The 15,100-nt window shown below is 33.2% G+C and overlaps 1 long non-coding RNA gene across 1 annotated transcript; it reads left to right on the top strand.

Annotated features, from left to right (window-relative positions):
* Positions 1-544: 544 nt before the first annotated feature.
* LOC112941570 (uncharacterized) lies at positions 545-10,815 on the top strand. The gene is made up of 2 exons (XR_003246941.2): positions 545-9,858; positions 10,096-10,815. It is a non-coding gene; the product is annotated as an uncharacterized lncRNA (long non-coding RNA).
* Positions 10,816-15,100: the final 4,285 nt, after the last annotated feature.

The following is a 15,100-nucleotide window of genomic DNA, read 5'->3' on the forward strand; positions in this document are numbered from 1 at the left end:
ATGGCTTCCGTCTAGTTTAACGAGACAGGTTGATTAATGATGATGTCACACACCATATTGGAATGAGGTGGATAAAAATAGTGCTCACCTCTAGTATATTATGCGATAAGAATATGTCATTAAGGCTTAAAAGATAAAAAATATATTTTTGGCGCCCTTTTCTGGGTTATAAACAAATGGATTTCTATTATTTACCCTATAAAGAGAATACAATATTGGCCTAAATCAAGATATGTGGCCCAATATAAATCTACGAGTGGGTTATGCTATTGTTGGGGCTAAGTACGCGACTTGAGCAAATTTTGATATTACGATTGTGTATAATTGTGTATTTGGTGAAAAACTCGTCTCGAATCCCTTATATTCATCCCAAATGGTTTTGCAGGGGAATTTTATTATTGTTCAATATTCTATTCAATACCATCATTAGATATAAATATTCTTATCAAATCAGCCAATTGTATATATTATCTCTTCATAAATTAATACGATAACATGGTTTATATCAATCTACCAAATACGTATATCGTAATTTGAATGATTATTATTTATTAATATCTTTATAATGAATGAATTTACATACACAAATATATGAGGGAAGTAAAATTAGAATATGCAGCAATAAAGTGACATTTATAAACATAAATTGGAATATGCGTCAATAAAGTGTATTTCATTTAATAAGGGCTCCTTCTTCTCTTTATTTCTCTCCCTATCTCCCCCTCCCCCCTCTCTCTATCTCTATCTTACCCCTTTTCTTCTTCTACTTTTTGGTTGGAGTCACGTATCGTAGATCGCCCCTCTACTTCTTTCGATCTATCTCTTTCCTCTCTATGTATGTGTGTTGCATCTGCGAAACAACATGTATGGTAAAAAGAAACCCTTTAGGTTGATGAATTTTGGGGTGACCTAGTTCCATCGATCCACTCGCTTGATGAGCTTCGACAATTTTAATATCGTCTGATCATTCCTTATCATCTAGACGACCCTCGATACCACCCAGGTTCTATCGTTCTTGTTTTGATATTTTATTGCTCTTGCCTTGTTATTCTAGTATTCTGGTTTTATTGTTTGATGTTTTTATTTGACATTCTGAATTAAATTGCATCGAATTGATTGTATGGAGTGCAAGTTCAATTATAACTCATGAAGGGGAAACGAAAGTGAAGATTGATGCACTAGTCACACTCAAGATTTTAAATTTCTCCAGTCTATACTTTAAGGAGACGGTTTGATTGACGATGATGTCACACACCGTATTGGAATAAGGTGAATAAAATGTGGGTTCACCTCTAGTATACTATGTGATAAAAATATGTCACAAGGTTTAAAGATAAATTACATATTCTAGTGGTTAGACTAAAACTATTGTATGAAGCAGATGAAGGCAATGGAAATGATAATGCTCAAATGGATATGTAGGCATACTATGAGAAATATGATTAAGAATGAAGTTATACTACACAAGGTTCTACCTCCATGATAATAGGAATTGTGAGGATGTATTACATGTTGGTTGTACGTAGGAGTTAGGTGAGGTATATGTACAATGAAAAGGAATTAAGAGAGTTGATTTTACAGGAAATGATACAACATCAACTAATAAGGAAATGACTTTACATAAAGAGATATGATGGTTGATGATTAAGATATAAAGCTAGTAGATATGTTATTGTTGTCTTGGTTCTTGATTTAAGATCTGCGTAGTTTATTTTCTCCAATGTGAATTTATATTTATTGCTACACTTATTTATACATTTTTATTTATTGTCTCTGTTTTTTTAGACGAGAGTTTATGTAAAATAGTCTCTATATCCCTCAAAGATAGAGGTAACGAGTGCTATATATTTTGTCATCACTAAACCCCTCTAGTGAGGATACACTGATTGTTGCATCTAAGATACATGCATGGTTTCCTCAATCAACCTTAATTTTCCAAATAAGATTAAGGATGAAGTAAAACTCCATTCAAATCACTGACAACAATTTATCATAATGAAAGATTAAAAAATTATATGAAGAAATGAGTTACCAATACAAGGATGATGCTGTGGGATAGTTATGAAGACAAGATAAGAAATGAAGAATGAAAATTTGGATTATCAAGAATGACCCATTTCTAAGCACTCAAAATGAAACTATAATCCAAGAATTTTTTTCCCAGCAAACCCATATGATAAACTATAATTAATTCTATTTTTATAGGAAAACAATTAATAGATGAAGTAAAACATTATACAAACAATTAATCATAATGAAAAATATAAGGAACTACAATCCTCACTTTAGTGTCCCATCCTATATCTTCCTAGCCCTAGATTATTTTGTTTCTTCTAAGATAATCTCAAGTCCTTCATAAGTGTCTTGGTCAGCCCTGACTTCCTGGACCTTGAGTGCCTTCTGACAACATTGATCTATTGGTTCCTTTTGTTGCTAATGCTGAAATTATAGCTTCCTCGTACTTAGCAAGCTTCCCACGACACTGTTTTATTGGTTTCGCCAAATGCACCTCATGTCGAGGATCCTTTTCCTTTTGTCACCCTTCTTTTGTGTAATTGATGAACTCCCCCTTCTTTTTCTCTTTATGTCTCCTTTGGATTAAAGTTTTGACTTACAGCTAAAAGCTAAAACCATCCTCCATCAATCATAAGTACTTCTCCCTCTTCACACATCTTCTACAAATGATGTTTTTTAGCAGAGGGTCATATGAGCACTTGACAAACTATCATACTCTTTCTTGATAAACTAGATATTGAGTCTTCTTCGAACCTTGTTTCTTCATCTAGTTCCTGCAACACCTTTTCAATCATCCATAACAAAAGAAAGGAACGGATTAGACTATAATCTCATAAGGCTTGACCATAAGTATCTTAAGTTACATTGTTATCAACCAAATTCATAAGAGTTAATACTTCCTCAAAATGAAACCTATAACCAAGGAACTCATTTTTATCCAATAATCAAGTATAAGTTTTTCAAAAATTCGAAAAAAGAAGATAAGGAGATTAGTTAAAACTTTCTACAAATCATTTAGTTCTAACAAAAAAAACACAATCTTTAGTTTAAAAATTAATTATCCAAGTGTAAGAAGAATGATCAGGGGTAGTTTGATGACCATACATAAAACGATTAAGGTGTCGTTGTTGAAGAATCGAGTTTTGAGTCTTTGATAATGGCGGATTGGGATCACTGTTGGACATTTTCACAATCCCTTCTCGCAATTCTCCATGACTTTATCCAGATTCCTCTTCTTCTACATCAACTTAGGGTTTTCACAAGGTGTTTTTTGGTGTGTTGACAGATATATCATTTTGGTTGTATTCCCTACTTATAGAAGTTTTTTGGGTGGTTATGTTGTGATTTTTTTTTATTTTTTATGATTTTGAGGCATGATTTTATTTTTTTAAAAATATTTATTTTAAAATAAGACACTTCATACACTATCTCAAAATAAAATCATGTTTTAAAAATAAAATTACCCCCACAACCATAAAAAATCAAATGTCACAACATAACCACCCAAAATTTTTCTATAAATAGGGAATACCATGAAAAATGATGTATCTATCAACACACCAAAAAAAACTTGTAAAAAACCTAAGTTATTGTAGAAGAAGAAGAATCTGGAGAAAGTCATGGACAAATTGAAAGAAGGAATTGTCAAAATGTCCTACAGTGAACCAAATGCTCTATTATCAGAGGCCAAAAATTTGATTCATCAACATCTTGATCGGTTTATGTCTGGTCTTCAGACTACCCCGATCATCATCCTTATGGTTTATTAATTCATATTTTCACTTAAGTTTGTGTTTTTTTAGAATTAACTTATTTTGTAGAATGTTTTAATTAATCCCATTTATCTTTTTTTTTCCTTCGAATTTTTGAAAAAATTAGGATTGATTATTGGATACAAATGAATTCTTTCGTTATAGATTTCAATTTGAGGAGGGGTTAACTCTTATGAATTTTTTTGATTAATTATGTAAATCAAATCTTTATAGTCTACTCGAATTTATTGTTTTGTTATAGATGATTGAAAAGGTGTTGTACGAATCAGACAAAGAAGGGGGTTCGAATGAAGATTTGATATCTGAGTTTTTTTATCATGAAAAATAATTACAGTTTTCCAAGGTCTCATACAACAATGTAGAAACATCATCTAAATAAGATGTGTGAATAGGGGGGGGGGGGGGAAATGTTATTATTGATGGAGACGGTTTTGGCTTCTTGGTGACGGCAAAAACTCAAATCCAAAGAGAAAAGGAAAGAGCAAGAGAAAGGGAGTTTTTCAAATGTACAAAAGAAGCAGCAACAAAAGGAAAAGGAGGTGGATCCTCGACATGTGGTGCATTTAGAGAAACTAAAAAAACATGGTCATGTGAGGCCTTCTAACAACAAGGAAGAAGGGGCCAAAAATGGTGATGATAGAACTTCAACATTGGTTCATTTGTTGCCAAAGATGAAATTCTACCATCATCTGTTTTTGCCCAAACCTCCTTGTACTTAGCAAGCCTCCCACGACCTTGTTTGATTACTTGCACCAAATGCACTGTGTGTTGAGGATCCTTTCCCTTTTGTTGTGGCTTCTTTTGTGTTATTGATGAATTCCCCCTTCTTTTGCTCTTTCCTTTTCTCTTTAGATTCAAGTTTTCACTATAAGAAAAAATCATCCTCCATCAATCATAAGTACTTCCCCCTTCTCATACATCTACTGTGAATGATGTTTTAGCAGAGGGTCATATGAGCTCTTTGCAGACTATCATACTCCTTCTTGAAAAACTAGATATCGAGTCTTCATCGGAACCCAATTTGTGCCTTTTCAATCATTTATAACAAAAGAAAGGATTGGATTAGACTATAGCCTCACAATACCTGGTTTTTGACTATACCTTCTATATCGACATTAAATCAGGGATCTCTCCCAAATCAGGGTCTCCCATTATAGCTAACGGTCATTATCTTAAAAAAGTAGATAATTAGGAATCTATTAATTGTGTAAATACATTGTAAATACTACAGTTTTATTATTCAATAAATAGATCACAATTCAATTATCTCTATTTGTTTTGGATCTCTATCGTTATCCAACTTGGTATCAAGAGCCTTGTTTTTTCCCTATATCCTCACTATTCTATTTTTTTCTCTCCAGTAAAGTTGTTTCGTTCATCTTCGGTTTGGATTCTTAATCCATATCCATCATTCCTATCATCTCTGAATCTATTCCTTGATAGATCCCTTTTGACTTCTCTTTAGCTCTTTGAATTAGGATGGATTCACGAGATACCTTGTCAACAAAATTTGATGGGCATGACTATCCGATTTGGAAGTTTCATTACAATGCCTTCATTAGAAGCAAACGCCTCCTTGATATTCTGGATGGCTCAAATGTTGTACCCACGAAGACAAAGAAAAATAGGCCTAGGAGGCTGACAATAACAGAATTATCACATGGCTTTTCTATTCCGTCTAGGTTGATGTAGACATGAAACTGACAACTTTTGAGAAAGCATCAGAAATGTGGAGTCATGTTTATACCCTTGGTAACCAACAAAATCTGGCTTGATAATTTGAATTGGAAACACTACTTGCAGAATTTATACAAGGTGATAAAAGTGTTCGGCATTTCTATTCTGTATTACTCACATTATGGGCTATACAAGATCAACTTTTTGCTGCCTTTATCCTTGAGGTTGGATTTAAGGATTTCATGAATACGATGAAGAGGACAAGGGAAGTTCAATTTTTAATGAAGCTCAGGCCCGAGGTCGAGCATTTACATTCTAGTATTCTTAATTGCGAAAAACTACCAACTTTGGAGGTGGTAGTTTCTAAAGGTCTTCGAGAAGAAAATCTGTTGAGTTCTCAAGCTTCCATGGAGAACTACCTTACCGTGGACACTCCCTTGGTTGCATACACAATTTCTTCTTCCTCGGGAAACTCTAACAAGCCTGTTAAATGCTATCATTGCCAGGAAATAGTACATGTTATTTCCCACTGCAAGATCATATTTCTTGTTAAGTCTCAACACCAACATAGGATCCACTGCCATATTCTCTTATCATCTCATCGATAGATATTGTGGTAGCTTCAAACTTTCAAAAATCATATCATTTGTTTTAATACTTCAGTATCAGCTTCTTCTATTTGATCTCTGCTTTCTTCATTTGCTTTCAGAATTTTCTCTGAGTCATTAATTGACCTTCATATTGCGGATGATTGACCATATACCACCACTTCTAATACATCTCCCCCAATGCTTTCCTTGTAAACGTCACCACTAGCAAATGTAGTTTTAGATATTGTCTATTAAAGATCTTCTTCTTTGATTTCTTCAATAATATGTTCATATCGACAACATCAGTTGCTTGCTTCTCCACATGATCGACTATATTATATTCAATATCCTTGATCCATTCTCTTTCAATATTGATGGAAATCATGGCAACTATTGCCCGAGCCTCAGCTACTAAACAATTTTCCCTCTCTTCTTCTACTTCAACAACTTTTTGAGCCATATTGCTCTTTTGCTTGACGATATGTTTTTATGTGTCCTACTTTACCACAACAATAGCATCTAAGAAGCTTCTAACAATAATTGTTAGAAGACTCTTCCTTCTCTCCAGGTGAGCGTAAACCACCTGAGGATCGAGAGTCTGGCACATCTCTTTTTTTTCCTTTAAAGTTTCTGTTGTTGGCTATAAGAGCATTTCCTTCTCCTTCTTTGAAAAATACACTAGCCAATTTCTTGGCTAGTAGTTCTTTTGACGACAACAAATTTTCAAACTCCTCAAAGAATTGTTTTTGAGACCATTTTTGAATTGACGTCATAAATGAAATATATTCAGGTTTGAAACTAAAAAAAATAATTCTTCTCATTCGTGCTTCAGAGATAGCCTCTTCCGTATTCAACAAAGATATCTCAGAACATAAGTTTATGATATTCAAAAAGTACTCGGAGATAGAAAGGTTACCTTGAGTGGTATTAGCCAATTCATTCTCCAATATCTGCAACCTAGCTTCATTCTTCTTGTTGAACAAGCGATCGAGGGTCCTCCATATTTCATAAGTTCGTTTACACTTTATAATGTGATCAGATAAACCGGAGGAGATTGTCCTTTTCAGAATGAACTCCGCCTTTGCATTAACCTGCTTCCACTTCTTGTACTATTTTCTAGTCCGTCAGCAGGACTTGAGTCATTACCATTAACAACATATCACGAATCCTCTCCTGCAAGGTATGATTCTATAAATGTCTTTCATACCTTGTAAGTGAACTGATTTAATAACTCCATCCTCAGTCCATTAACATGACCCCTAAAATTCATATAGACAAACTAGTTGAATCTACCACTAACCCGATCTTGAAATAACACACTAACAAATCCATGGATATGGCTATGATACCATGTAGAGAATAGAAGAAGAAAAGTATAATCATGGAGACCTTCTCCTAGCCCAAGATCGTTAAAAATGATTGAAAGATTCAACTAAGAAAGAGGAAGATAGAAAGGAGAACTTGTTTATGGAAATTTTATTTGAGTTGTTCTTGGTTTTTTGGGTTCCATACAAATGTCTAATGCCACCACTATTTATGCTTGTAAACGGATGCTTCTAGAAATTATTCTAGTTATTTCTACAAGAAAAATACAGATATCTTATCTTCTAATCATGTAATAAGAACCTAGATATTTGTATACTTTATTATAAATATCTAATTATCTAGAACCTCTAGATTTTTCTTTAGTATAAATATCAAATTAAAGATATTTACTCTGCAAACTTCTAGGAAGTTCTACTAAATATCAAAGATATTTTTTTGTACCTTCAAATAATCATCTTTAACTTTTCACTAATCTTTTATCTGTTGGGCAACTTGTAGCACAAATTTTTTTGGTTATTTTTTCTCCTAATTATTGTGTTATTCAAAACATATTGACCGGGGAAACGATGGCCATGGGACGTAAGTTTGGCAGGTTGTTTCTTCTTCAATCTCAGGATACAAAACTTCATCAGTGTTTTCTTTTAGCTTCAAATAAACATATTCATTTTCAAATAAAATGTGTAATTTGTGGCATCTCCGTTTAGGCTATCCACACGCTTCTCAGTTAAATTTTATGCTTAAATCTTGTAATTTATTGGGAAAAGATTCACTGATTTTTCCCTCTAAATTACCTTGTGAAAGTTGTGCAAAATCAATGAGTCATAAACTTCCTTTTCAACTAAGAAATACTAATTATTTTAATCCTTTTGATTTAATTCATAGCGATATTTGGGGACCTTCTCCAATTATATATATCTCGTTTGGGATACAAGTATTTATTTCTATTCATTGATCAAGTATCTCGTGATACATCGATTTTCTTCTTGAAACACAAGTCTGAGGTACCAAATGTTGTCAAGAAAATTTATGACCTTATAGAAACCAAATTTGGGGAAAAGATCAAGATTTTTCATTCTGATTCAGAAGGGGAATATGTCAATAAAAACCTCACTAATTTTTTTTAACAAAAAGGCATAATTTACCAGCGTTCTTGTCCGTATGCACCGGAACAAAATGGTGTGCTGGAACGTAAGAATAGACATGTTGTTGAAACTGCCTTATCCCTTCTTGATACTTCAAATGTTCCAAAATTATTTTGGGTTGAAGAAATCCAAGAATCTATTTATCTCATAAATAGACAATCATTCTCGATCATGAAACAAATTATCCTTATTTTATTCTTTTCAAAAAATTGCCTAACTATTCACATCTTAGAGTATTTGGTTGTGTGTGCTTTATTCTTCTTCCGGATCATGAACGTCATAAATTATCTTTATAATCCGTTAAATGTGTTTTATTAGGATGCAATGATATCCAAAATGGTATTTGTGTTATGATTCAAAACGTCGTTCATTACGAATCTCACGACATGTTATCTTCTTTGATAATTCTTTTATTTATAGTAACAAAGACTCACAATTCTCTACTATGTCTTTCCTGAATAACTTTCTTCTCATGATGCTACTTGCCATAGCCACCTTGTCATTGGTCCTTCATTGACTATGTACTCTACCACATCAGGTACTACTTATGACTTTGATCCTTTTTTTATAATGATACTACTTTGGCTAATAGTAACTCTTTAGCTCACTTACATAATGCTTTATTAAATCTTAACAACCAACCTTCTCCCACTCGTCAAAATAGCATTGAACCCATTAGATGATCATTTCGGCATGCTTTACCCTCCAGAATGATATGGATGATCAACAAGTGAATATGCTTGATCTTATGCCTTACTAACAACCTTGAATTCTATTATTGTACAAAACTCTTACATGTAGGCTAGTGGTATGAAATGATGAGAGGATGCAATGCATGAAGAATTAGTTGCCCTTGAGGAGAATGATACATGGGATTTGGTGGATAGACCAACAAATGCAACAATTATTGGAAGTAGATTGGTGTACTCAGTCAAGATGAAAGATGATGGATACCTAGATCGATACAAAGCAAAATTAGTAGCTCAAGGATACAAACAAGAATATGGAATCGACTATGATGAAATATTAGATCCAGTAGCTTTTATGACAACCTTACGTATATTGCTTGCCTTAACATCAATAAAAGGTTGTAAGTTACATCAACTGGACGTCAAGAACGCTTTCCTGCATGGAAACCTGCAAGAAGTGGTCTACATGAATCCACCACCAAGTTATAAATATATTAAACAAAATCAGGTTTGTCATCTTAAGAAATCTCTCTATGGATCAAAGCAAGCTCCTCGCTCTCGGTTTGAAAAGTTTTGCTCCACAATCTTGCTGGTTTTACTCAAAGTAGATCAAATTATTCATTATTCTTATGTCGGAGTACCTCAGGTATTACTCTTCTCCTTCTTATGTAGATGACATGATTATTACATGAAACGATTAAGTTGGAATCTCTCATTTGAAAGATCTTTTCCACTCCTCATTAAAAAGGAAGGACTTATATAATCGTCTAGTTGGATCACTTATATATCTTACTATGAGTCGTCCTGACATCTCTTATGCAGTACAAGTGTTAAACCAATTTTTTACCAACCTTTACAAGATGCACTACATTGCTTTGCTCAGGTTGATTAGATACATGATATTTACTACTTATTCCCATTATCTTTATCACTGGAGATGGTGGGATACGCTGACGCAGATTGGGCAGGATTCCCGTATTCAAGACGATCAACTACAGGTTGATACTTGGCTTGTGCATGATTTCTTGGAAGTTCAAGAAACAATCTTGAACATCAAAGTCATCCGTAGAGGCATAATATTAAAGTATGTTTGCTGCATGCTCTGAAATCATTTGGTTGCGAAGATTGCTATCAAAACTTGGCATCAAAATTAAAGGATCAACCACATTGTATGGAGACAACACTAGTGCAATCAGAATAGCAACAAACCCCGTCCATCATGAAAACACCAAGCACATAGATATAGACTTTGACGACATTAGAGAACTGATTGAAGATTGGAGTATTAGCCTGAAGTATTTATACTCTAAAGATCAACGGTCTGACTTATTTACAAAGGTTGTGTCAAGGAGTAAAAACAATTATGTACTGTCCAAACTCATATTTTGTGATACACAACATTAGTTTGATGGAGGGTGTTTACTATACCTTTATTGACCCTAAATTAGGGATCTTCCCCAAATCAAGGCTCTCCCAGCTAACATTCATTATCTTAAAACCAGTAGATGATTAGGACTCTATTACTTGTATAAATATCTTCTAAATTCTACATTTTTATTTTTCAAAAAACAGATCATAATTCTATTATACTAATTGTTTTGGATATCTATTGTCATTCAACTATGGCCACAAGGATCTTAAGTTACATCGTTAATCAACCAAATTTTGAAGAGTTAACCCCTACCCAGAATGAAATCTACAACCAAAGAACTCATTTTATCCAATAATCAACTCGATTTGTTTCAAAAAATTCAAAAAAAGATGATAAATGGGTTTAGTTTACACTTTTTACAAGTCATGTAGTTCTAACAAGAAAAAAAAACTCAAACTTTAGTGTAAAAATGAATTATCAAAGCGTAAGGAGGATGATGGGGGTATTCTAAAGAGTAGACATAAAAACGATTAAGGTGTTATTGAAGAATAGAGTTCTGGGTCTTTGATAATGGCGGATTGGGATCACTGTTGGACATTTCACAATCCCTTCTCTCATTTCTCCATGCCTTCTTCTTCTTCTTCTTCTTCTTCTTCTTCTTCTTCTTCTTCTCCTTCTTCCATTTTTGTTACTTCTATTTCACATTAGAATTTTTGAAATTATTTTAATGATTTGATAGATCATTGATTGGTGTTATTTTATTTTTAATTTGGAGAAATTTTCTTCAGTTTTAACAAGAAATTTTAGATTATTTTGTCTTGCATTTTCAAATAAATGATTTTATTTTGAAATAATACATTAAGTTCTTTTTTAAATTACATATACATATTTTCTTAAAAATAAAATCATCCCCAAGAACAGTAAAAAAAAGGTTCAAATTTCTCAACCTAACCGCCCAAAAAACTTTTATAAATAGGGAATACTACCGGTAATGATTTATTTGTCAAAACACAAAAAAAAAACTTGTGAAAACACTAAGTTGTTCTAGAAGAAGAAGAATTTGGAGAATCCATGGACAAATTTAGAGAAGGAATTGTTAAAATGTCCAGCATTGAACCAAATGTGCCATTATCAGATACCTAGAATTTGATTCTTCAACTGCGAGTTGATTGTTTTATGTCTGGTCTTCAGACAACCCGTGATCATCCTCCTTATGCTTGGGTAGTTCATTTTTTCACTAAAGTATGTGTTTTTTTTGTTAGAATTAACTGATTTTTAGAAAGTTTTAACTAATCCCATTTATCTTTTTTTGTTCAAATTTTTGAAAATATTACATTTGATTATTTGGATTAATATGAGTTCTTTGGTAATATATTTCAATTTTTAGGAGTTGACTCTTCTGAATTTTGTTAATTAATGATGTAAATCAAATGCTTATAGTCTAATCGAATGTTTTGTTTTGTTATAGATGATTGAAAAGGCGTTGTAGAAAATGGACGAAGAAGAGGGTTCTAATGAAGATTCAGTATCTAAGTTTATCATGAAAAATAATGACAGTTTGCCAAGGCTCATATGAAAATACTAAGAAGATATGTGAAAGGGAGGAAATTGTTATGATTGATGGAGGACGATTTTCTCTTCCCGATGACAGCGAAAGCTCAAATCCAAAGGGAAAAGGAAAGAGAAAGAGAAAGAGAAGGGGGAGTTCGTCAAATACACAAAAAAGCAGTAGTAAAAGGAAAAAGAGGAGGATTTGGAGAATCCAAAAAAACAGGGTCGTGGGAGGCCTGTTAAGAACAAGGAAGACGGGTCTAGAAAAGGTGATGGTACAACTTCAGCATTGGCAACAATGCAACCAGATGTTCAGCGTGAGAGGACTCTCAAGGGCTAGGAAGACAATGCTGATCCATATTTTGTACTTGTGAAGGACTTGAGACTATCTAGAAGAATTAAAACGAGCAAGGACTAGGAAGGCACAATGAAGTAGCATTCCCTGAAGTTCAAGTGTTGGCGGATATATCATAGTTATTTCTATTTCTCTATATACAAGTAATTCGAACTAGTAGTGTTAGTTATTAGAAAGAAAGTAGATTATTATTTACTAGTCGATTGTAGTTTTATTTTATGTAAGTTATATATGGTCTATACAATAAAAATTGGGTACTCTCTACAGGCTTTGCCTATTTATAAAATGTTGTAGTCTGAACCATCGCCTTTAATTCTCTGTCTTGTAGTTGTGTAGATCTTTTTAAATACCAAATTCCAGTTGTGTCCAATTTAGTGTCTATTCTCCATATTATATCTTAGAGTCTCCATGGATATCCTAGTTAAGTCCTTAGAAGGTCTTGGGGCAACATGATGTGCAATATGTTTACCACTGCTATACGCATTGAAAAAGTTACTATCTTCATTGTCCCTCTCATGGCAGTTCACTTCAGAAAACTTTATGGTAAAAACATCAAATGAACCTTCTATTTGCACAGTCTTTCAAGTTCATCCTTGTATGATGTAATATAGGAAAATAAAGGAGTCTAATTTTTCTTGTTTGATAAGTTCATGCAGGTCATATCAAGAACATAGATTATATGTATTTGTTATCTTCTAAAAGACTCGATTGTGCAAACCTTAATTTTGGATTGTTAATATACTAAACTTGTCCTTGTATGTATATTTTGTTCTTGTTCTCATTATTTTCAGGAGCCTACATATTTCTGAATCAAAATATGTAGTTGATTGATTGATATATTTACTTGTCTATTGTGATATTGAAGCTTGAGTTCTATGTCTATTCAAGGAATTCAACTAATTTGTCCAAGAGCTTTGCACTGAATATCTATGCAGTTTTTCTTTTTCAATGGAATATAATCATAGATATAATGTCTGAAAATGGTGTATGGTCAAAGATGTTGCATTCTTTTCAATTTGTTCTCTCACCTGGTGTTTGATATCTGTTGGGGGTCAATTAAATTCATAAATGAATCAGGAAATCTCACATTAAGAATAAATGGACCTTTTGGAGAGCAGAGTACTTGTGTGAATCCCTTTTTTTTCCGCTTGCACTGTATATAGGAGTCGCGAAAGGTAATGGAGGTAAAAGGAAGGTGAGCAGAGTACTTGTGACATTTTCAAAAGAAAAAGAATGACATCCTAGAAGTTACTGGCACTTCTTTAAATGGGACGCATAATGCAAAAGTTTTCCAATCACAATGAAAAAACACAATAACCAGGACCTCAACAAGCAATAACGGAGAACAAAAAAGAAGTGAAGAATGGATATGACAGGACGCAGAAAGATGTCCAGACACAACGGTGATCACCTTTAGCTGCTAGAAGAAAAATAACGAGTGATTCCCATCAACACTAAGTAATAGAAGCAGTCGGGGAGATACAAAGTTCAAGAAATGAGCAAAAACGAAAGAAAATCTCGAATGGTTGTGAGAACAAAAACATTTTTGGGATCAGTACATTTTCAGCATAGTAGAAGAACAAAAATGAAGAGCAAGAGAAGAAAAAAGGTTACATCTAACCCAATCTTGGTAACAATTCCTGTTATGCTTGCTATCTATGTTGCTCGGTATCTTAAAACAATTTCAACACGTGCATGACGGATTCTCCATAAGTAGTGTATTTTTGGAGAATCCAACACAGATAAGGCATCAAAAGTGAAGAGTCCGCACAACTTAGCTTGCACCTCATTGAGGAAAGCTATAAATTAGTTTAAATTGATATGGATGGGTATAACTCAATTTTTTTTGAAAGACTTAAGCTAATAAAAAAGCATACAATACTTCTATGATCATTCTTCAAAAACATTTTGTCAATTATGTTCATATTACAAATTATATTAGAATGCTTGATATGTAGGCGTCTCTCTAATGTTAGTGTTATAGAACAATCTCTTCACTGTGAACATGTGTGACTCATTTGTCTTCAACTTATTTTAACAGATGATCTGAAAGTACCTATAGACATAATGTCATCACTCCGGAGGAACATGCTATGAAGACCAACAACAGTCCTGAAAAAAAGAGCTAATCTCAATAAAGCTAAGCTAAGACCATGTTTTATATCTGAAAGTGCAAGAGGATAATTTGAGTGATCTTCCTACAGAGAATAATATCAAAATCAATCTCATGACTATGGATCCTCATAGTGCCCCGGGGTGTGATTAACTCACAAAAGTTCTATCAGGCTTGTAAATACTCTACTTGTGATGATTGAGGTGTTTGGTATGTCCCTTACTTGTATATGTTTGTCTTAAATTTGAGTCATTTTTGATGTAGACATTGTTGAATCTAATTCTATAGTTAGTTCGAGATGTTTAATATCATGAATATGAAATGAAATTTTTCCCAAAGTATTACGATCGCAAACATTTTATGTAAAACGAACCTCAAACATTAAATGAATAAATTCCAAGTATGATAATACGCAAATAAAATCTTTTACAAGTTCCACGATCATGCTAAGCACGAATTCCCAAATACGATAGATTGAATCCTGAATCTACTTATGC

The sequence above is a fragment of the Solanum lycopersicum genome, chromosome 5, assembly GCF_036512215.1.
Source record: "Solanum lycopersicum chromosome 5, SLM_r2.1".
NCBI classification, from domain to species: domain Eukaryota; kingdom Viridiplantae; phylum Streptophyta; class Magnoliopsida; order Solanales; family Solanaceae; genus Solanum; species Solanum lycopersicum.